General features: G+C 38.9%; 1 pseudogene; it reads right to left on the reverse strand.

Moving 5' to 3' along the window:
• LOC129657105 (UDP-glucuronosyltransferase 2A3-like) overlaps positions 1-25,655 on the reverse strand; it is a 56,508-nt pseudogene that overhangs the window by 16,769 nt on the left and 14,084 nt on the right.

Below are 25,655 nucleotides of genomic sequence, written 5' to 3' on the forward strand. Positions count from 1 at the left end.
CTGGGGAGCTATAGTCCATGGGGTTGCAAAGAATCGTACACAACTGAAGTGACTGAGCATGACAAGCCTACAGCTAGCATCATACAAAATGATGAAAGGCTGGAAGTTTTTCCTCTGAAACTCCATCAGAAATAATGCATGTGTGCTACTCAATAGAATAATAAATGTCCTAGCCAGAACAATCAGGCAAGAGAAAGAAACAAAAGATATCCAAACTGGAAAGGAAGAAGTAAAATTTTCTTATGATCTTATATATAAGAAATTCAAAGACTCCACCAAAAAACTGTTAGAAGCAATTAATGGATTCAGAGTATTTTAAGGATAAAAATCCCCATACAAAAATAAGTTGCATTTCTATACACCAACAGCAAAACATCTTAAAAATGATGAAAGGAAACAACCCTATTCAAAATAAAAACAAAAGCAGTAAAGTATTTGGAAATAAATTTACCAAGGTAGTGAAAGTTCTGAACACTATAGACTTTTTTTTGAAATAAATAGAAGAAACATAAAAAGTTACAATTTTATATATATATATATATATATATATATATATATTCATGGATGGGTAGAATTAATATTGTCAAAATGTCCATGCTAATCAAAGGTGACTTTTTTCAATGCAATTAATATACTAATTACAAAGCATGTTTAAACAAATAGAAAAAAATCTGAATATTTGTATAGGCCACAGAACACCCTGAATTGTTGAAGCAATCCTGAGAAAGAAGAACAAAGCTGGAGGCATTATACTTCTTGTTCAAATTATGTCACAATGCAATAATAATTAGAACAGTATGACACTGGCATAAAACACGCACATACACCAATGGAACAGAATTGAGAGTTTAAAAAAGTGTCAAATATAACATCAGCTAATATTTGATATGGGATCCAATAACACTAAAAGGGAAATGGATAATATACTCAATTAATGGGATTAGAAAACCAGTGGCTCACATCCCTTTTATGTATCCCAGTCTTATGAATTGCTGAAATTGCTAAAATGTCAGGTTAATGGTATGTAACCATTTTGCTGAGTTCATGCAGATAATAAAATAAAATCATTCCCAGTATATGTGACTATTCCTATCAGGGTAAATAGCCACTGTGAAAGAGATCCAAGTTAGAAAGTAGGTGCCAAGTATCCAGTTGGTCTACTCAGACTATGGTGCCACATTAGGAATTCAGTGTTTAATTAGATCTTTAGCAGATGTGATCCTCCTGACACTCAGTTAGGGCATAGTTACATGAGTTTGGAAAATAGGAGTCCAAACATTGGGGCCCATGTAAAGCTTCACTTGCCATCACCACAGCCATTTTGTTAATTTGTTCTAGGGACTGTCACTGGGGTAGATCATGATAGAGGCTGTCTGATGTGACCTGGCTGGGTAATTTGGCCTATGTTATTGCTTAATGCCTATTCTATGATGGATGGTTTATGGTGGGAAATAACAGTGTCTCAGAGCCAAGGAACACCATGCACTATCAGTAGTCAACAGACAAGAATGAATGGATTCTTTCAAAAACTCAAAACATAATGAACCATGGCAACACCTTGATTTGAGATTTCTGGCTTCCAAAACTGTGAAAGAAGAAATTTCTGTTAAAGTATACTTTACCATCTGAGCCATGGCTTCCCTGGTGGCTCAGAGGGTAAAGCATCTGCCTGCGAGGCAGGATATGCAGGTTCTATCCCCGGGTCTGAAAGATTCCCTGGAGAAGGGAATGGCAACCCACTCCAGTATTTTTGCAGAAGAATTCCATGGGCAGAGGAGCCTGGTGGGCTACAGTCCATGAGGTCACAAAGAGTCAGACACGACTGAACAACAAACACTAGAGTAAGCTACCAAGTTTGTGGCAATTTGTTATAGCAGCCCTAGAAACCCAATACAGAGTATTCTACTTGACTTTTTCTACTCTTTTCCACAGGTCAGGAATATAATTTGGGTTTGTCCCAACAACAAAGTGTATCTATTTAATTACCCATTTGGTAATTGAGAAAATCCTTGGTTGTGACTGTGATACTACTGTCCTCTTGAGAAATAACTGAAGGGATCATTAGGGATCATTAGCATGTACACCTACTAAGATGTTACCATCTGAGCCACCAGGGAAGCCCTTGGTGACTCAGATGGTAACATCATAGTGTACAAGCTAAAGAACCTGTCTAGTAAACAGGAGATCCAGGGTTTGAATCCCAGTAGTGCCTGACAGTTGACTACAGTATATTATTGTGAATTCCCTGGTAGCTCAGAGGGCAAAGAATCTGTCGGCAATGCAGGAGACTCAGGTTTGATTTCTGGGTTGGGAAGATCCTCTGGAGAAGACAATGGCTACCCACTCCAGTATTTTTGCCTGGAGAATCCCATGGACAAAGGAGCCTGGTGGGCTACAGTCCATGGGGTCACAAAAAGTTGGACATGACTGAGCAACTAACACTTTCACTTCACTTTCACAGGATGTTATACCATTCTTCTGAAGGACCCAGTCTCTTCATTAGTCAATGGAAAATTTTCAGGCCTAAAAATGTGTCAAATGATTATGATTTTAGGGTAGCAATGGTCCTCATCATTCTGATATTTATCCTTGAACTCTTCCAGTAGTATATGCATAATATATGAATTATAAATTAAACATATTTTATATTTTGTTAAGAGTGGTGAGGAAATAGAAATATGAGTTTCTTAACGGATGTTTTTCAACCATTATTGAGAGTTTCTACAAGCAACCTAGAAGTCTTTGAGATTTTGGACCTTGCTCTAATTTGACATTGATCAACTATGTTAATATTTCTTAGGCTTGTTTATTTAAAGTGTTATTACATATGCATTGGTTTCCTTAAATCATAATATCTCTGTTATATATTGCTGTATAATTAATCAATCCTAAACTTACAGTTAAAATAGCACCATAATATTTGTTAATAACCCTCTGTATCAGCAATTAGGGCTGGGCTCAGGGAAATGCCATCTTTATTAATTTCCTGAACTTATTCTTTACTATACAGTTAGCCATCAGCTTAGCTGGGGGAGAGTGATCCAAGAAGACATCATTCTCTTGGCTGTGGTTTGGCAGGTTAGCAATAATCCTTGATTCTCACCTTCCTGTGGCCTCTAAAGCAGACAGCCTTGGACTTTTCCCATGATAACAGAATCCTAGACCAGCTTGCATAAAAGTTCTAGGCCTGGAACTTGGGTTTGGAAGTTTGGGTTTGGAACTTGGGTTTGGAAGTTCCTGGGTTTGGAAGTTATGCAATGTCACTTCTGCTTCTGCTATTGAGTTTTGGAACAAGTCATTAGTCAGTTCCAAATTCAAAAGGTGGAGAAGCAGCCTCCACCTCTCAATGGGAGGAGATACAAAGCAAACATAGCCATTTATCATGTACTATGGTCATAAGCTCATGAAATAGAAAAATCAACAAAGCAAAGTTAATTTGATTCATAACAGGAAGGGTGTGAAGTATTTTGACAAGGCTTTACTATTGCCTCAGAACAGGGAAATCAGGAGCAGATATTTAAGGTGTTGAGGCCTGGAAAGTGATATCAAGGGGAACTTTGTAATGTAAGGAAGAGGTCAGGATTGACAAGGTTTATAACATAAATTTATTATTTTATTTTTTTATGGCATAACTTTAGATTGCTGCATATAGTGAAGTGAGGTCTTGAGTCTTGTCTTACTGAGCAAGCTAAGTGCTTTAATAAGTATACTACTTTAGTTGGTCACATCTTATCACCCTGCAACAAATTAATAAGATTTTTTTCTGGTTCTCAATATTATCTAACAGAGGACTTGGGGGAAAAAAATGGTTCTGATATTTTTTGACATGTCTAATAAAATATAGATTTTTTATTACTCATTTTTTAAAAAACCTGCTTTGCTGCAATGTGGCAGGTTTTTCACAAAACTTTTCTCTTAACTGCCATCTATTGTTGAGAATTGATAAATAAATCACACTATGTGCTAATTGAATGGCATCACCGACTCCATGGACATGAGTTTGGGTAAGATCTGGGAGTTGGTGATGGACAGGGAAGCCTGGTGTGCTGCAGTCCATGGGGTCGCAGAGTCGGACACGACTGAACGACTGAAACTAAACTGAATTCACTAACTATGCCTCTTCCAGAAATTTTATTTTTTGATTAGTCTTCTTTACCCCATACTGTTTTATATCAGACTTTCATTAACACATCTGTCTTGGTACTTTACCTCTAAGATGATATAGGAAAATAGCATTACTTTTCTCTGGTACAAATCTATTTCATTGAATTGAGGGACTTTTTTAGGATAACTATTTTTTATTTAAAATATATAGGAATAAATGTGATGTTTATTAAAAATTTCATAGTTGTAAAAATCTAAACTCTCTAATTCTTAAAAACTTTGCTATTTTTAAAAAAATTTGCTGTGTTTTTAATATCAGCACTTAATGAATCAATTACAATACTCAGACTGCTGCATTGTTAAGGAAGTGGTTAAAGTCTAAAGACATACAAACCAACTCAAAGTACCAGGATATTTGCCAGTAGAATCCAGAAGAGGAAAAGCAAGCTCTTCCAACAGGAAAGGATTAAGTCAGTTGTGATATTTTTATTGTCAAAGGTCAAGAGAAATATTTGATATTGCTTATTGTCTCTCTAATATTGAATAAGTTACATGACAAAATTGCCTTTATAACTTTATTGATTTAACTACATATTTGCAACTTTTACAGTAGTCCAGACCTTTTGTAACTTTCTCTCCTGTGCTCTTTAAACCAGCCTTGCAAAGTGGCCCAGGTGTTTCTTGTGTAACACCATTCTTCCACAGGCTTTAAGATTAAGAAAAGCTGCATGACTTACTGGATTCCTGATCGAAGCTTTTCTCCATTGCTGGGGAAGAAGCTACTTGCACACCACAGTATGTGCTGCTGCTGCTGCTAAGTCGCTTCAGTCATGTCCGACTCTGTGCGACCCCAGAGATGGCAGCCCGCCAGGCTCCCCTGTCCCTGGGATTCTCCAGGCAAGAGTACTGGAGTGGGGTGCCATCGCCTTCTTCGACCACAGTGTATGGTGTGGCCTAAAAATAACTGCAAGGAACCTATCTCTGTAGCTGTGTTTCAAATATGCATATTTTACTTAGGGTAGGCACACTGAGTATCATGATAAGATAATGAAATTTTCTTAATTTTTTGAAACCAACTGTCACTTATAATTTATGCAGTAAATTCTAAAAATTAAAAACACATTCTAAACTGATTTCTAATTAATTCCAAAATTGTTCTACTTAATTCTAAAACTTAAAAAGGCAGTATCTTAAAATGAAGTTAGTTAACATATTAGTATTTTTAATATTTGCAACATTTATACTGGTTTATTTGAATTTAGGAACCTCTCTGTTATTAAGAACTAACTTGCAAAGAAACAGTGAAGGAGAAAATTAAGCCTCAAAAGCTCAAAACATTTCCCACTAAATACTGTCAACTAAAAAATAGAGTCACAACCTGAAAGTAGAGAGCTATTTTAATTGGTGGGCATGTTTAGGACTCCAAGCCCAGGAGACAACATCTAAGGAACTCTGAGAAAACTGTTCCAAGGAGGCAGGAGGGGAAGTCAGGCTGTGTACACATTTGCAATAAAGGGAGCAGGCAGTCTGAACACCAAAGATCAGGTATCAAACTAAGGAATTTAGCATTCTATGTAAGGGAAGGTGCAAGCCTCTGGACTCCTTGAATTCATTATTTTCGTATGCACCTCAACTCTCTGGGCCAATTCTGTTTCCTAGTTCACCTTGCTTCTTGCATTCTCCCAGTTCCTCAGCAATCACTGTGGGGGGTGGCAGCATCCATGTGATCACAGTTTTGGGAGTCCTCATTCTCATGTGGAGGCCAGAAATTGCTGATGGCTGTGACATTCTTATTTATTAATATGGAAGTTAGATATTTTCATTTCACAATACTAATGTAAATGTGTAATGAAGATTATAAAAAATTATTCATTTAAATTTATACAAACTATTTTAAACTCAAATACTATTTTAAAACTCAAGTACATATATAAGATGAAGAAAGTAGACTGAAAGAGAATATACTGCAACAACCTAGACCATACTGTTAATTCTACTATGCTGCCTGAAATAACAGGCAATCTGGGCTTGGATTACAATATGACGCAGGGCAAAGGCTAACAGAATTTTGTCAAGAGAAGACACTGGTCATAGCAAAGCCCCATTATCAATAACCCAAGAGATGACTCTACACATGGACATTACCAGATGATCAATATCAAAATCAGATTGAATATGTTCTTTAATGCCAAACATGGAAAAGCTCTATACAGTCAGCAACAAAAAACAAGCAAACATGTAGTTGACTGTGTCTCAGATCATGAACTCCTTATTGCAAAATTCAGACTTAAACTGAAGACAGTAGGGGAACCACTATGCCATTCAGCTATGACTTAAGTCAAATCCCTTATGATTAGTCAGTGGAAATGATGAATAGATTCAAGGGATTGGATCAGATGACAGAGTGCTTGAAGAACCATGGATGAGAATACATAACATTGTACAGGAGATAGTGACCAAGAAAAAGAAATGCATGAAGGAAAATTGATTGTCTGAGGAGGCTTTACAATAGCTGAGGAAAGAAGAGAAGCAAAGGCAAGGGAGAAAGGAAAAGGTATAGACAACTGAATGCAGAGTTCCAGAGAATAGCAAGGAGAGATAAGAAGGCCTCCTTAAATGAACAATGCAAATAAAACAATACAATGGGAAAGACTAGAGATATCTTCAAAAACATTGGAGATATTGAGGAAACATTTCATTCAAGGATGGGTATGATAAGGGAGAGAAATTATAGGGGCCTAAAAGAAGAAGAAGAGATTAAGAAGAGGTGCCAAGAATAAACAGAGCTATTAAAAAAGGTCTTAATGACCTGGATAATCACAATGGTGTGGTCACTAACTTAGAGCTGGACATACTGGAGTGTGATGTAGTCCATAAAGTGGGCCTTAAGAAACATTGCTATGAACAAAACTACCGGAGGTTATGGAATTCCAGCTGAGATAATTAAAATTCTAAGAGATGATAATATTAAATGCTGCACTCAATATGTCAGGAAATTTGGAAAACTGGGCAGTGGCCATAGGATTGGAAATGGTCAGTTTTCATTTTAATCCCAAAGAAGAGCAATGCCAAAGAATGTTCAAACTACCAAACAAGTCTGCTCATTTCACATGCCAGCAAGTTTATGCTCAAAATCCTTCAGGCTAGGCTTTAGCAGTATGTGAACCGAGAATTTCCAAATGTACAAGCTGGATCTGGAAAAGGCAGAGGAATCAGAATTCAAATTGCCAACATCCATTGGATCATAGGAAAAGAAAGAGAATTCCAGAAAAACTTCTGCTTCATTAACTGTGCTAAAGTAATGAATTGTGTGGATCACAACAAACTGTGCAAAACTCTTAAAGAAATGGGAATATCAGACCATCTTACCTGCCTCCTGAGAAATCTGTATGCAAGACAAGAAGTAGCAGTTAGAACCAGACATGGAAAAAATGGACATGTTCCAAATTGGGAATGGAATAGGTCAAGGATGTATATTGTCACCATGCTTATTCAACTTCTATGCAGAGTACGTCATGCAAAATGCTGGGCTGGATGAAGCACAAGCTGGAATCAAGATTGCCCGGAGAAATATCAATAACCTCAGACATGCAAATGACACCACCTTTATGGCAGAAAATGAAGAGGAACTAATGAACCTCTTGATGAAAGTGAAAGAAGGGAGTGAAAGAGTTGGCTTAAAACTCAACATTCAGAAAACTAAGATCATGTCATACGGTCCCATCAGGAAGACATATCAAAGTGAAAGTTGCTCAGTTTGTGTTCAACTCTTTGCGACACATAGGATTCTCCAGGCCAGAACACTGGAGTGGATAGGCTTTCCCTTCTCTAGGGGATCTTCCCAACCCAGGGATCAAACCCAGGTCTCCTGCATTACAGGCAGATTCTTTACCAGCTGAGCTACAAGGGAAGCCCAAGGGAAGATCTGGTCCCATCAATTCATGGCAAATAGGTGATGAAACAATGGAAACAGTGAGAAACTTTATTTTCTTGGGTTTCAAAATCACTGCAGTTGGTGAGTACAGACATGAAAGTAAAAGACAATTGCTCCTTGGAAGAAAAGCTATGACAAACCTAGACATATTAAAAAGCAGAGATATTACCTTTCCCGACAAAGATCCATTTAGTCAAACTGTGATTTTTCCAGTAGTCATGTATAGATGTGAGAGTTGGACCATAAATAAAGCTTAGCACCAAAAAATTGATGCTTTTGAACTGTGGTGGTGGAGAAGACTCTTGAGAGTCCCTTATACAGCAAGGAGATCAAACCAGTCAATCCTAAAGGAAATCAATTCTGAATAGTCATTGGAAGAATTGATACTGAAGCTGAAGCTCCAATACTTTGGCCACCTGATGCAAAAAGCTGACTCAATGGAAAAGACCCTGATGCTGGGAAAGATTGAGGGCAGGAGGAGAAGGGGGCTACAGAAGATGAAATTATTAGATAGTATCACCTACTCAATGGACATGAATCTGAGCAAACTCCAGGAGATAATGAAGGACAGAGGAGCCCCATGCTGTAGTCCATGGGGTCAAGAGTGGGACATGACTTAGCGACTGAACAATACAGCAGAACCCTACTTCCTTTTTTTTTAAATTTTATTTTATTTTTAAACTTTACAATATTGTATTTGTTTTGCCAAATATCGAAATGAATCCGCCACAGGTATACCTGTGTTCCTCATCCTGAACCCTCCTCCCTCCTCCCTCCCCATACCCTCCCTCTGGGTCGTCCCAGTGCACCAGCCCCAAGCATCCAGTATCATGCATCGAACCTGGACTGGCGACTCGTTTCCTACATGATATTATACGTGTTTCAATGCCATTCTCCCAAATCTCCCCACCCTCTCCCTCTCCCACAGAGTCCATAAGACTGATCTATACATCAGTGTCTCTTTTGCTGTCTCGTACACAGGGTTATTGTTACCATCTTTCTAAATTCCATATATATGCGTTAGTATACTGTATTGGTGTTTTTCTTTCAGGCTTACTTCACTCTGTATAATAGGCTCCAGTTTCATCCACCTCATTAGAACTGATTCAAATGTATTCTTTTTAATGGCTGAGTAATACTCCATTGTGTATATGTACCACTGCTTTCTTATCCATTCATCTGCTGATGGACATCTAGGTTGCTTCCATGTCCTGGCTATTATAAACAGTGCTGCAATGAACATTGGGGTACACGTGTCTCTTTCCCTTCTGGTTTCCTCAGTGTGTATGCCCAGCAGTGGGATTGCTGGATCATAAGGCAGGTCTATTTCCAGTTTTTTAAGGAATCTCCACACTGTCCTCCATAGTGGCTGTACTAGTTTGCATGCCCATCAACAGTGTAAGAGGGTTCCCTTTTCTCCACACCCTCTCCAGCATTTATTGCTTGTGGACTTTTGGATCACAGCCATTCTCACTGGCGTGAAATGGTACCTCATAGTGGTTTTGATTTGCATTTCTCTGATAATGAGTGATGTTGAGCATCTTTTCATGTGTTTGTTAGCCATCTGTATGTCTTCTTTGCAGAAATGTCTATTTAGTTCTTTGGCCCATTTTTTGATTGGGTCATTTATTGTTCTGGAGTTGAGCTGTAGGAGTTGCTTGTATATTTTTGAGATTAGTTGTTTGTCAGTTGCTTCATTTGATATTATTTTCTCCCATTCTGAAGGCTGCCTTTTCACCTTGCTAATAGTTTCCTTTGATGTGCAGAAGCTTTTAAGGTTAATTAGGTCCCATTTGTTTATTTTTGCTTTTATTTCCAATATTCTGGGAGGTGGGTCATAGAGGATCCTGCTGTGATGTTATGTCAGAGAGTGTTTTGCCTATGTTCTCCTCTAGGAGTTTTATAGTTTCTGGTCTTACATTTAGATCTTTAATCCATTTTGAGTTTATTTTTGTGTATGGTGTTAGAAAGTGTTCTAGTTTCATTCTTTTACAAGTGGTTGACCAGTTTTCCCAGCACCACTTGTTAAAAAGATTGTCTTTAATCCATTGTATATTCTTGCCTCCTTTGTCAAAGATAAGGTGTCCATATGTGCGTGGATTTATCTCTGGGCTTTCTATTTTGCTCCATTGATCAATATTTCTGTCTTTGTGCCAGTACCATACTGTCTTGGTAACTGTGGCTTTGTAGTAGAGCCTAAAGTCAGGTAGATTGATTCCTCCAGTTCCATTCTTCTTTCTCAAGATAGCTTTGGCTGTTTGAGGTTTTTTTTGTATCTCCATACAAATTGTGAAATTATTTGCTCTAGCTCTGTGAAGAATACCATTGGTAGCTTGATAGGGATTGCATTGAATCTATAAATTGCTTTGGGTAGTGTACTCATTTTCACTATATTGATTCTTCCAATCCATGAACATGGTATATTTCTCCATCTATTAGTGTCCTCTTTGATTTCTTTCACCAGTGTTTTATAGTTTTCTATATATAGGTCTTTAGTTTCTTTAGGTAGATATATTCCTAAGTATTTTATTCTTTCCGTTGCAATGGTGAATGGAATTGTTTCCTTAATTTCTCTTTAGAACCCTACTTCTTTATGATTGTTATGTTAGAATATTATGAGTAATCAAAGTTGCTATATGTATGTATTTAAGTATAATCCTTGTATTCCTTAATTCTTTTAAATAAAAGAATGGAATATAAATATATTATATATACACACTGTACACTAAACATTTTTATACTCAGATAATTTCAGACTTAGAATTAAGTTTAGGATTCATGTTAAGGCATTGTAAAATAAACAATTTCAAGTGTTTTCTTGGAATATTCTAAGTGTATTTATAATTTTTACAGCAATGCTCCCAAATCAATAAAATTATAAGCCTTTAATAAAGAGAAGTAGAATTTTTCAAAATTATAGAGTTTACCAATTTGATATTTAGTAAAAGAACTAAATTATCAACAATTAACAACTTGGTAATAGCAAAACAATTAGACATCAAGATAATCATTTCTGAGAAACAAAGTATCATAGCAAGGCCTGCTGAAGCTTCTTAACTCCCTTTCCCCTCCCTTGCTCTTGATGAAATTTACAATGTCATGAAAATTATGACTTGAATATGTATCTAAACAAAAATCTTTGGACTGGAATATGGGTGGGAGTGGAAAATGGACCACAAGGGTGACTTTTCAGAATGCATACATGGCAAATATTGAGTGTCTTTCCTTTGGAAATGAATACATTGACTTCTTTGTCTAGAAAAGCTTGTCTCTAGGGCTTTTAACTGGAGAAGGCAATGGCACCCCACTCCAGTACTCTTGCCTGGAAAATCCCATGAATGGGGGAGCCTGGTAGGCTGCAGTCCATGGGGTCGCGAAGAGTCGGACACGACTGAGCGACTTCCCTTTCACTTTTCACTTTCATGCATTGGAGAAGGAAATGGCAACCCACTCCAGTGTTCTTGCCTGGAGAATCCCAGGGATGGGGGAGCCTGGTGGGCTGCTGTCTCTGGGGTCGCATGGAGTCAGACACGACTGAAGTGACTTAGCAGCAGTAGCAGTAGCAGGGCTTTTAACAGATGGTTTTCACAGACTAGCTCCTCTAGAAAAGCTGCACAATATTTCATTGAGTGTACCTTCTCTCCTACCTCCTGACGTTCATGTTTCAGTAATGTGCATTGAATGTTATAACTATGCTCCGAGTTTTGTGTCTGAATAAAAACAATTGAGTCTGAGATAACCTGGAAATACATTTTAAAATATGGTATGTATTCACATTTGGAGCAAACACTGAAACCAAGATGAAAAATGTGACTTAACAACTTGAACAACATTAGGGAAAAATACACAAAAATGATGGACTTACAATGTAATTAGACATTACACATAATTCAAAAGAAGAGAGTTTAAGTAAAGTGAGAACTTGAGAGTTGAATAACACCTCAAAGATCAGATTAGGAAACAATAGGAGGTAATAAAAGATATTTTCAGCTATTTTATAACTGGTATGAATGCCAATTACTCTCTTGTGCATAAAAATACAATTGAATAGAGAGGGTCATGAGCATAAATTTCTTCCTTATTCCTTTATATTTTGAGAGGAATTTCTAAATGAAAGAAAAGCACAGTTTTATTCCTTCCCTGATAAGCAACAAAAAAATGACAGTTGTATTCCACAGCTTCAGATAGCCCCTGCTTTCTTAGAGTCGACTCTGTACTTCAATTCCCAAATGGGACAATACGAAATATTTTTCACTTTCATTTTCAGTTCAGTTCAGTAGCTCAGTCATGTCTGACTCTTTGCAACCCCATGAATTGCAGCACGCGAGGCCTCCCTGTCCATCACCAACTCCCGGAGTTCACTCAAACTTACGTCCATCAAGTCAGTGATGCCATCCAGCCATCTCATCCTCTGTCATCCCCTTCTCCTCCTGCCCCCAATCCTTCCCAGCATCAGAGTCTTTTCCAATGAGTCAACTCTTTGCATGACATGGCCAAAGTACTGGAGTTTCAGCTTTAGCATCATTCCTTCCAAGAACACCCAGGACCAATCTCCTTTAGAATGGACTGGTTGGATCTCCTTGCAGTCCAAGGGACTCTCAAGAGTCTTCTCCAACACCACAGTTCAAAAGCATCAATTCTTCTGCACTCAGCTTTCTTCACAATCCAACTCTCACACCATACATGACCACTGGAAAAACCATAGCCTTAACTAGATGGACCTTTGTTGGCAAGTAATGTCTCTGCTTTTGAACATGCTATCTAAGTCAGTCATAACTTTCCTTCCAAGGAGTAAGTATCTTTTAAGTTCATGGCTGCAATCACCATCTGCCGTGATTTTGGAGCCCCCAAAAATAAAATCTGACACTTGTTTCCACTGTTTCCCCATTTATTCTTTAGTTTAATTTGTGATTATGATCAAGATAGCATAGTACTTTATCAAGTAGGAGTTTATTCTAAGCAGAGCTGCAGTTCTCTGTGCCTAACAGGATGAATATCCAGTGGAGGAAAATCTGATGAGAAGGGATAAAGGTGATTTTTTTTTTTTTTTTTCTCACTATAGTCGCCTAAAATGCTGACTCATTTATTCCACATGTAGTGGCTCCAAGAAGTGAGGCATGTCCCAGACAGGAAAGCAGGCATGGCTGGAGCAGAGCATCACTAGTGCCATCAGCAAAGTATCTGGGGGCGTTGACAGACAAAGGGACTTAACATCTCAGCCAGTAGGGTGAGAGGCACGCATGTCCTCTAAATTCACCCTGCTCTGCCCTGAATGACCGGCAGGTGGCACACACACCTGCATTTCTTCTGTGTGGGTAACCCCATTCATATATACTTGTAGCTGGTCCTACTTTCTATGATAGTTGAGAAAGTGAAAGTGAAAGTGACAGTGAAGTCGCTCAATCGTGTATAACTCTTTGCGACCCCATGGACAGAGAAGCCTACCACGCTTCTCTGTCCATGGGATTTTCCAGGCAAGAATACTGGAGTGGGCTGCCATTTCCTTCTCTAGGGGATCTTCCCAACCTAGGGATCTAACCTGGGTCTCCTGCATTGCAGACAGACACTTAACCGTCTGAGCCATTTAGTTTGAGAGCTAAAAGTTGAAGAGGAACATATCAATACAAAAGAGGTAGTTTGCAAACATTGAGATTAAGTAAAACTATTTGTCTTTTCTTTTTTTTGAAGGTTTTTGGAAAGTGGCACTGTAAGTGAAAAATAGAAAATACACAGGATGAGTTTAGACAGAAGGTGAGTGTTAAAAGGCATTAAAACAAATATTACTATGTAAATTTACTTGTCATGAGGGCATCTGAACTCTTAAGTTTCAAATGTAATGTTTTCCAAAAACATAATTAGCTTTAAATTTTTATTGTCTGGTTTTTGACTGATTTGCTGTGTTTTTCCCTTCCCTCACTTCCTTCCTTCCTTTCTTTTTCTCTCCTGTTTTCTATCTTTCTCTCGCTCTCTCTTCTGTCTCTCTCTCTCTTTTTTTTTAAAGATATTTGAATCATTTATTGAATCTGTGCTTCTTAAATCACTAGAGGTAAAGCTTATTTTAATAAGTCTGTTTATGGGGACTTAAGCTGTGAAATTAAAAGACGCTTACTCCTTGGAAGAAAAGTTGTGACCAACCTAGATAGCATATTGAAAAGCAGAGACATTACTTTGCCAACAAAGGTCCGTCTAGTCAAGGCTATGGTTTTTCCAGTGGTCATGTATACATGTGAGAGTTGGACTGTGAAGAAGGCTGAGCCCCGAAGAATTGATGCTTTTGAACTGTGGTGTTGGAGACGACTCTTGAGAGTCCCTTGGACTGCAAGGAGATCCAACCAGTCCATTCTAAAGGAGATCAGCCCTGGGATTTCTTTGGAAGGAATGATGCTAAAGCTGAAACTCCAGTACTTTGGCCACCTCATGAGATGAGTTGACTCATTGGAAAAGACTCTGATGCTGGGAGGGATTGGGGGCAGGAGGAGAAGGGGACGACAGAGGATGAGATGGCTGGATGGCATCACTGACTCGATGGACGTGAGTCTGTGTGAACTCCGGGAGTTGGTGATGGACAGGGAGACCTGGCGCGCTGCGATTCATGGGGTGGCAAAGAGTCCGACATGACTGAGCGGCTGAACTGAACTGAAGAAAAGCTGTTAAAACAATTCTTTGTTAGTTTTCTTAAATCATACTATTCTAGCCCATTTCAATATTGTATAGATACTGTCAGTTTGGTTTTTAAGGGGGGGTGAGATACAGGATTTGCTTATACTCTATTATTTAGTGAAGTAGCTTGTTAGTAAGAGGGTAACAGGCAGGAAGGTTAGAGGTCTCTAAACGGAGGAAATAGTCTACAAGTGTCAGACATATTTTATCTCTCTCTTAAGTGGCAGGACTGACTTCCCTGGTGGCCAGACGGTACAAGTGTCTGCCTACAAAGTGGGAAACCCAGGTTCAATCCCTGGGTCAGGAAGATCCCCTGGAGAAGGAAATGGCAACTCACTCCAGTATTCTTGCCTGGAAATTCCCATGGACAGAGGAGCCTGGGACTACAGTCCATGGGGTCCCAAAGAGTCGGACAGGACTGAGTGACTTCACTTTCACTTTAAGTGGAAGGAGGAAACATACAAGTGTTAGATTTTTTCTGCTTCTCCATATAAATTTAAAAAGAGGTTTCTTTTGAAAATCTGTGTTGCCATGATGACACCTGGCTCCAGCTGAACTTCACTTTTCTCAAACCTTGAGCTAACCAATGTGTTATTCTTAATTCTTGTTTGGAAATGTTTGTCTTAAGCTATGTTAACGAACTATGTATTTACCCTAGACTCTTGTCTTCAAGTGGGTTCCCCTAAGACTCAGAACAAACTTGACAAACCAGTATGTTTTACTCATACATTGTTCTCCTAATCTATGTTAATGGAACTGTATATTTACTTGGAAACCTGCCTTTCTTCAAGATTCATGTCAATTGTTTTATGACCCCAGATGACTCACCTGGTGCCAATATTATCACAAAATGCATGTTGTGGGTGAGGGGACTGGTGCCAGTCTCTGAGTTTTGAGACATTACTTTTCTCTAATTAGCTGACTGCTAGTAGCTATATAACATCTGGCTAAACACCAGCAGAGGGGCACTATTTCTGCCCCCTTCTGATGTCTATGTCAGAAGTTTTCTCTATCTCTTTTATACTTTAATAAAACTTCATTACACAAAAGCTCTGAGCGATTAAGCTTCATCCCTGGCCCCGGATTGAATTCTTATCTGGAGGCCAAGAATCCCAGCATCTTTCGTGGTTCACCAACAACTTTTCATTAGGATGCTAATTTTTTGTTATGTAATTTTTTCTTTTTGAAACTCTGCATGAAGAATTTCAGATTAAATACTAATAGGTAGCAAACTTTTTAATAGAACAGCTAAAATTAAAAATACAGAGTTTTAACAGGCCTAATTAGTACAATTATAGAGTTTTATATGAAAGTGAAAGTTAAGTCACTCAGTCATGTCCGACTCTTTGTGACCCCATGGTCTGTATCCTCCATCCATCTATCTTCCATCCATGGAATTTTCCAGGCAAGAGTACTGGAGTGGGTTGCCATTTCCTTCTCCAGGGGATCTTCCCAACCAAGGGATCGAACCTGGGTCTTCTGCATTGCAAACAAGTGCTTTTACCATCTGAGCCACCAGGGAAGTGAAAATATAAAGACAGGGTATTTCGTGAATGGGAATATATGAAGAGTAGAAATCTAAAATAAACAAAGTTAATCGAATGCAATAAAGAAGAAAATATACACCGTTTGACAATAGTGTTGTAGCCACGCATTCTGGGAAAAAAACTCACTCAGAAGGATAATGCAGATAGTGGAGTGCAGTTTATTTCACCAGCGGGCCCAAGGCAGAGTCTCCTCTTAGCCAAGGGCCCCGACCAGCATTTGTGAAAATCTTTTATACCCCATGTGCACATGTCTGAACCCACCACCCCAAATTTCTTGAGACTTACATAAATCAAGGAAAATACAATCCCAATAACCCCATGATTCACGTGCTATGTGCTCATGTGCTCAAACAGTCAAACAATTAGCCAATAATCAATAAGCCCGAGGTTACACTCCGATAGATACAGAAAAATTTATGGCCTGTCTGGAGGAAGGGGTGATTAGTGTGTTTTCTCTTAGGCGATGAGTAACCTAGATATGATCTTCAAGGTTCCCCTGTCTGGAGGGGGTCTTATCCTTCTGTTGTTGTTTTCATAGGCACTAAACACAGAGTTCAGAGTCTATTGGAAGGGTGGCCGAGCGTGATCAGCATGAACACGCCTAAGATGAAGTCCAGGCCCTATGAATTCCTTCTTCAATTGCATTAGGATTTTAATTGTTCTAACTATAGAAAATTCAACTTAGAAAGATTAGGCTTCTATTTCTAAACCAACTACACTTTAAGTCTTAATAAAGCCTAGTGATATAAAGAATATTCTTGAGTGTGATTGCTCTCTATGTGTTACCTCTCTTTTCCTGGACCTTGGAGCTGACACCTCTGTGAACTTTTGGAAAGAATCAGTACAAGTCATAAGATTTCAAACAATAAAAAGTTACTAGAATCTTAACATTTTCATCTCTTTTTTATTGAAAATAAGTGATTTCCTAAAAGATGTATTTTCATAGTAATGTGAAGACTCAGGAGGCAAATGGTAAAATGTGCCCCATATACATTTAAATGTTTTGAGACATTTTTACTTAAAGGTGGTACTAGTTCTGCTCAGTAAAGGATGAGTTACAACTTTCATCTGAAAAGAGTACTCTTAGCTACACATTTTCTCCAGTTTGTAAAGTGGCTACTCACAAGGATTGGAGTTTGAACTAACCTTCTCTAGAATCTGGGCGAGGCCTGAGGCAATGCGATTGGCCTTTTCTTCCGTGAAGTATGTGACCACTGACCCCAGAGGAAACATCACAATACTATATTCGCCTGAACTTTGAACAAATTCTTCCATTTCCTGCAGGGATAAATTTCTCTCTGTTACACAAGTGCAGGATCCTAGTGGGAAGAGGCTCTTCTATACCTCCAGATAGGCAGACTTGAGAGATTTGTGAGAGACCCTGTTAGACTGAGTCTGTCTCCTGCCGCCTAGAGCCATCTAGTCTGATTAAGAGGAAATGTGTTTCTGAAAATGATGGCTTAAGTATATAATGAGTGATTACACCTAAAGACATGGAACCAAATCATTACCCAAAATGAATAAGTGATAAGAGCCAGATGTTCTCATGGTGTGTGTGTTAGTCACTCAATTGTGTCTAATTCTTGCAAGCTCATGGGCTGTAGCCTGTCAAACTCCTCTGTCCATGGAATTCTCCAGGCAAGAATATTGGAGTGGGTTGCCACTCCCTTCTCCGGGGGATCTTCCTGATCCAGGGATCAAACCCAGGTCTTCTGCATTGCAGGCAGATTCTTTATTGTTGGAGCCACCCACCTCTCAAAATTAATTTTATGAACCAACAGACCTGTTTGCAAATTTATAAAGATATTCTTTGTAAGGAAGCCCAAGAAGGGTTTCAAACTAGACTTTTAAAATTTGTAGCATACCAGTTTATAGGCAATATATTTTAAATAACTTGTTCTAACTTCCTGTTATTAGTTCAGGATACTTTACTCACCTTTATTGCTTCACTTATTAATAGGGCTAAAAAGGATCTTTTAAGAAATGGAGTATATGTGAATGTCACCCTCTCAAGATGTGTTATTTCTTTGTAAATATTTGTAGTCACCCTACAATTAATGATATTTCTCAATTTAAAGCTAGTAAAATTACCAGGGGAAGGACAGTGCCATAAACAAATGTAGACTGCTATTTTTAGCTTAGCTAATGTTAAGAGAATATCTGATATCCTAGGAATTGGTGTTTTACCATTTTGACTCATTTCCCTAAACAGTGATTGAAAAAAAAAAAAAATTACACACACACAGATATATTAAGAGTTACACACTTAAACCATGTTTCATTAGGAGTTTTGATTTAACTCGTAGTTCTTTTCTATTCTGTGACTGGTATAATTTTTTCATCAGAGACATAAGCCGTGATTGGTATTCATATTACTCCAGTATCTATATTAATAATTGGGTTTAGAATAGAATAATTTCCCGCTCTTATGAAGCATGTCTGTTATTTTTCTGAAATTGTATGTGAAAAGTTGGGGGTGGAAGGATAAATGTAATTGTGTGGCATGGTATTATCTGGTGAGCCATGGAATACGTCATGTCTCTTTCTGTTCCTTTCACTATTTAAGATAATGTATTATTACCTCCAGTAATAACAGTCAATAGAGCTTGTCTTCAGCTATAACTTGATTGGTATGAAAACATATTCAGAATCCTGAAGTGAAATTTGTCGACTAAAAAAGATGTACAACTTGAGAGTTAAGTTTTATTTGGGGCAAAATGAGGACTGCAGCCCGGGAGGTAGCATCTCAGAGACCTCTGAGAGACTGCTCCAAAGCAGCAGTAGGGGAAAGTCAATATATAAGGTTTTGGTGAAGGGGGACTTCAATATCATGAAGTACCCAATTTACAAAAGGTTTTTTGTTAGTCAAGAGGGTCTGATGTCACCATGGAGGGATTTAGTGCTTCTCTAGCTATGAGGAGATGTAAGGATTGAGATCATAAAATCTGTTCCTAAAAACATCCAACTATCTAAAGACTTGTCCCACCAGATTCCCTGGAGCACAGGGTGCCTCAGTCCATCCTGAACTCCCTCAGGGATTGTTGAAGATCAACAGCTATAGCAGCATGGGGTTCAATCTCAGTAGAGGCAGATGGCAAATGCCTTGTTGTTCAGTCATTGGCAATGCTCTTAGTAAGTGCCAATTTGTAATTAACAAATTTCATTTAAAACAATTTTTAATGTCTTATTTTATATTTCAGTATAGCAGACCAAAAATATTGTTACATTTTCAGGTGGGCAAAAAGGGACTCGGCCACACACATATATGCATCTGTTCTCCTCCAAATGAAGTGAAAATTTAAACTTCAGTATCAATGTTACCCTTAACAAAAATGATGAACTCTCCGGGGAATACCTCTTAACCTGCTATCTCCTACAGAGATTATGCTCATTTACCTGTGCTGTGCTGTGCTTAGTTGCTCACTCATGTGAGCAACTTTGTGACCCCATGGACTTCAGCCCACCAGACTCCTCTGTCCATGAGGATTCTCCATGCAATAATACTGGAGTGGGTTGCCATGTCATCCTCCAGGGGATTTTCCCAACTCAGGGATTGAACCCAGGTCTCCCACATTGCAGGCAGATTCTTTAGCATCTGCACCACCAGGAAAGCTCAATACTGGAGCCTATCTCTGCTCCAGGGGATATTCCAGACCCAGGAATTGAACTGAGGTTTCCCATATCATGGGCAGATCCTTTACCAGATCACTTACACCCAGGTTAATGAATATCTGTCCCCTCACTGCCTATTGATATAGTACAATATTCTTTCTATGTTTACCTCTTATTTCCTTTTACTTCTAAATGTTTCCTTCCAATATTTCTGGCAGCTCATATTTATTCTTTAATAACATTGAAATATGGATATATGATTTTCTTTTTCACCCTAAAATACCCACTATTATGGCCATAAAGAACCAATTCAACATTTAGGTTTCTCAGTTTTATGGTTTCTAATTTATGTTGATGACTCCCGATTTATTTCTTATGCTCTCTGATGAAACTGAAACTTTGTATTAACCAGACAGTTTCTATAAATCTTCACCAGAAAATTATTTTCACTTCTTAAAGTGAATTTGAAATTGAATTCATTGTCATATCAGAAAACTTTTTTTAATTCTCTCCTGGCTGACTAAAGTCCATTGCTCTCCAAGAAGCCCTGTCTGATTTCATGTCTTCCAGCAACACATAACCTTCTTACTGACCAAAGTCTGTAGTAAGAGTCTGCTCAAGACTCACTAAAGCAACTTATCACTCAGCTGATCATAATAAATACCCCTATTCATAAGTCCATCATGCTTGTTAGGAAGACTACAGCAGGCTCCTTAGTGATTTCCAAGGTTCTTTCAATCCAATATCTGTAAATATATGAACACACTTATATTTTTTAACATGTCACTTGGAAGACTTCATTCTTCTGCTTAAATATCAATGTAAAGGGAAAAAAAAAATGTAACAACATTCATATGAGACCCCAGTGGTTTTGAAAATATATTTGGAGTAGTAAACTAAAGACATTCAGCAGCACATCTCTGTTATTGAAACATAAACTTTAAAGGACAATAAAGATTTTATCATAAAAGACACACACAAAAAAATCCCTTTACTGTAATAGACTTACCTTAGGAAATGACTTCCCTGGTGGCTCAGACGGTTAAGCGTCTGTCTACAATGTGGGAGACCCAGCTTCCATCCCTGGGTCGGGAAGTTCCCTGGAGAAGGAAATGGCAATCCACTCCAGTACTATTGCCTGGAAAATACCATGGACAGAGGAGCCTGGTAGGCTACAGTCCATGGGGTCGCAAAGAGTCGGACGTGACTGAGCGATCTTCACCGAGTTCACCGAGGTAATGGTTTGGCAGATTTACAATACAAACCTCCTACAAACTCAAAATTCGGTAAGTATGGGCAAGGAAATTCAAAATCCCAATAGGTTCTGATGAGCCAAATTTCTGCTTTTCCCATGGTCTCACATAGCATAGTGGGTCTTCTTGGAGAAAATAAAGTTTGCTCCAAGGTATTAGCATACATGCTTGCTGGGGGGAAATTGCAGCATTGATTTTCTGATGTGTTACAGGGGAAACCAATAAATGTGGTTTCTCTAGATTTCTTATCACATCAAGATGTTAAAAGGAAAGGAAATGCAAAGGAATAAGGAAGAAGGAATTCAGGGAGGGAAGGAACAAAGGAAAAAGGATAGAAGACAAGGATTGGAGGTGGGACAGAGGCAGAAAGAATGTTTGGGTAGTGAAAGAACAGTAATGTGTAAAATAAAAATAAACTCAGCAAAATAAAATAAAAATGCAATTCTTTGACAAAAATAAGTTCTTTCAGGAAATAAATTCAAACAAAAATTTTAATCACTACTCCAAGTACCGATGGATTTAATATTCATTGTTTCTCCCCAGTTAAATGCAGATGACAGAGTAGTTCTAGCTTATTAACACCAAGTCAACTCTCAGTGGTTTTCTAATTTCCATTTGGCCTCTATTTCTACTTTTCAGCTTGTTTCAGCTTTCACTGCTGCTTGTTCACTTTCACTGTTGAAGAATCTCACAAATATCAGTTTACCTTATCTTGCTGAGTCAAATATCATGACTTCATTGATTTTCCATTGTTTTCTCAGTAGGAAATCACTGAGTAACTTATACCTAATACAATCATCTCTGGAATGTAGAGTACACATGCATGCATTACTAATATCACACACTTATTTGAGTGTTGTCTCTCAGTGATGTTTTTGAAAGAGAAAAATTCTAAGTATTAATTTTAGAAAATTATGGAGGGAAAAAAACATGTATTTGCAAGTATCCAGTCAATCACTTATATACACAGAAAACTTGTTTTACATCTAAGTAAAGAAAATTGAATGCTCCTTTCTTGAGGGTTCTATTCAAAGTTGGTGATCAAATATTCCCTAGGATGGATAACCTGGTTTTAGAATTGTTACTACTTTGTAGTGTTTAGAAACTACCCCACGCCCCCACGCCCGAGGCCAAGGGCGGCAGGTGGGAGGAGCAACCCCACGTCCAAGGAGCCGTGGCTGCGCTGGCGCAGGAGGGCCTACAGGAGCTATCCCATGTTGAAGGTTAGGAAGGGTGGCGGTGACGAGATACCCCTCGTCCAAGGTAAGGAGCATTGGCTGCACTTTGCTGGAGCAGCCATGAAGAGATACTCCATGCTCAAGGTAAGAGAAACCCGAGTAAGACGATAGGTGTTGCAAGAGGGCATCAGAGGGCAGACACACTGAAACCATACTCAAACTAGTCAATCTAATCACACTAGGACCACAGCCTTGTCTAACTCAATGAAACTAAGCCATGCCTGTGGGGCAACTCAAGATGGGTGGGTCATGGTGGAGAGATCTGACAGAATGTGGTCCACTGGAGAAGGGAATGGCAAACAACTTCAGTGTTCTTGCCTTGAGAACCCCATGAATAGTATGAAAAGGCAAAATGATAGGATACTGAAAGAAAAACTCCCCAGGTTAGTAGGTGCCCAATATGCTACTGGAGATCAGTGGAGAAATAACTCCAGAAAGAATGAAGAAATGGAGCCAAAGCAAAAACAATACCCAGCTGTGGATGTGACTGGTGATAGAAGCAAGGTCCAATGCTATAAAGAGCAATATTGCTTAGGAACCTGGAATATCAGGTCCATGAATCAAGGCAAATTGGAAGTGGTCAAACAAGAGATGGCAAGAGTGAATGTCAACATTCTAGGAATCAGCAAACTGAAATGGACTGGAATGGGTGAATTTAACTCAGATGACCATTATACCTACTCTGCGGGCAGGAATCCCTCAGAAGAAATGGAGTGGCCATCATGGTCAACAAAAGAGTCTGAAATGCAGTACTTGGATGTAGTCTCAAAAATGACAGAATGATCTCTGTTCATTTCCAAGGCAAACCATTCAATATCACAGTAATCCAAGTCTATGCCCCAACCAGTAATGCTGAAGAAGCCGAAGTTGAATGGTTCTCTGAAAACCTACAAGACCTTTTAGAACTAACACCCCAAAAAGATGTCCTTTTCATTAGAGGGGACTGGAATGCAAAAGTAGGAAGTCAAGAAACACCTGGAGTAACAGGCAAATTTGGCCTTGGAATACAGAATGAAGCAGGGCAAAGACTAATAGAGTTTTGCCAAGAAAATACACTGGTCATAACAAACACCCTCTTCCAACAACACAAGAGAAGACTCTACACATGGACTTTACCAGATGGTCAACACCAAAATCAGATTGATTATATTCTTTGCAGCCAAAGATGGAGAAGCTCTATTCAGTCAGCAAAAACAAGACCAGGAGCTGACTGTGGCTCAGACCATGAACTCCTTATTGCCAAATTCAGACTTAAATTGAAAAAAGTAGGGAAACCACTAGACCATTCAGGTATGACCTAAATCAAATCCCTTATGATTATACAGTGGAAGTGAGAAATAGATTTAAGGGCCTAGATCTGATAGACAGAGTGCCTGATGAACTCTGGAATGAGGTTCGTGACATTGTACAGGAGACAGGGATCAAGACCATCCCCATGGAAAAGAAATGCAAAAAAGCAAAATGGCTGTCTGGGGAGGCCTTACAAATCGCTGTGAAAAGAAAGAAAAGCAAAAAGCAAAGGAGAAAAGGAAAGATATAAACATCTGAATGCAGAGTTCCAAAGAATAGCAAGAAGAGATAAGAAAGCCTTCTTCAGCGATCAGTGCAAAGAAATAGAGGAAAACAACAGAATGGGAAAGACTAAGGCTCTCTTCAAGAAAATCAGAGATACCAAAGGAACATTTCATGCAAAGATGGGCTCGATAAAGGACAGAAATGGTATGGACCTAACAGAAGCAGAAGATATTAAGATGAGATGGCAAGAATACACAGAAGAACTGTCCAAAAAAGATCTTCACGAACCAGATAATCACGATGGTGTGATCACTGACCTAGAGCCAGACATTCTGGAATATGAAGTCAAGAGGGCCTTAGAAAGCATCACTACGAACAAAGCTAGTGGACATGATGGAATTCCAGTTGAGCTATTCCAAATCCTGACAGATGATGCTGTGAAAGTGCTGCCCTCAATATGCCAGCAAATTTGGAAAACTCAGCAGTGGCCACAGGACTGGAAAAGGTCAGTTTTCATTCCAATCCCAAAGAAAGGCAGCGCCAAAGAATGCTCAAACACCCGCACAATTGCACTCATCTCACACACTAGTAAAGTAATGCTCAAAATTCTCCAAGCCAGGCTTCAGCAATATGTGAACCGTGAACTTCCTGATGTTCAAGCTGGTTTTAGAAAAGGCAGAGGAACCAGAGATCAAATTGCCAACATCCGCTGGATCATGGAAAAAGCAAGAGAGTTCCAGAAAAACATCTATTTCTGCTTTATTGACTATGCCAAAGCCTTTGACTGTGTGGATCACAATAAACTGTGGAAAATTCTGAAAGAGATGGGAATACCAGACAACCTGATCTGCCTCTTGAGAAATTTGTATACAGGTCAGGAAGCAACAGTTAGAAGTGGATGGAACAACAGACTGGTTCCAAATAGAAAAAGGAGTATGTCAAGGCTGTATATTGTCACCCTGTTTATTTAACTTATATGCAGAGTACATCATGAGAAACACTGGACTGGAAGAAATACAAGCTGGAACCAAGATTGCCAGGAGAAATATCAATAACCTCAGATATGCAGATGACACCACCCTTATGGCAGAAAGTGAAGAGGAACTCAAAAGCCTCTTGATGAAAGTGAAAGTGGAGAGTGAAAAAGTTGGCTTAAAGCTCAACATTCAGAAAACGAAGATCATGGCATCCGGTCCCATCACTTCATGGGAAATAGATGGGGAAACAGTGGAAACAGTGTCAGACTTTATTTTTCTGGGCTCCAAAATCACTACAGATGGTGACTGCAGCCATGAAATTAAAAGACGCTTACTCCTTGTAAGGAAAGTTACGACCAACCTAGATAGCATATTCAAAAGCAGAGACATTACTTTGCCAACAAAGGTTCGTCTAGTCAAGGCTATGGTTTTTCCTGTGGTCATGTATGAATGTGAGAGTTGGACTGTGAAGAAGGCTGAGTGTCAAAGAATTGATGCTTTTGAACTGTGGTGTTGGAGAAGACTCTTGAGAGTCCCTTAGACTGCAAGGAGATCCAACCAGTCCATTCTGAAGGAGATCCGCCCTGGGATTTCTTTGGGAGGAATGATGCTAAAGCTGAAACTCCAGTACTTTGGCCACCTCATGCGAAGAGTTGACTCATTGGAAAAGACTATGATGCTGGGAGGGACTGGGGGCAAGAGGAGAAGGGGACAACAGAGGATGAGATGGCTGGATGGCATCATTGACTCCATGGACGTGAGTCTGAGTGAACTCCGGGAGTTGGTGATGGACAGGGAGGCCTGGCGTGCTGCAA

Source organism: Bubalus kerabau, chromosome 7 (genome assembly GCF_029407905.1).
Source record: "Bubalus kerabau isolate K-KA32 ecotype Philippines breed swamp buffalo chromosome 7, PCC_UOA_SB_1v2, whole genome shotgun sequence".
Classification (NCBI taxonomy): domain Eukaryota; kingdom Metazoa; phylum Chordata; class Mammalia; order Artiodactyla; family Bovidae; genus Bubalus; species Bubalus kerabau.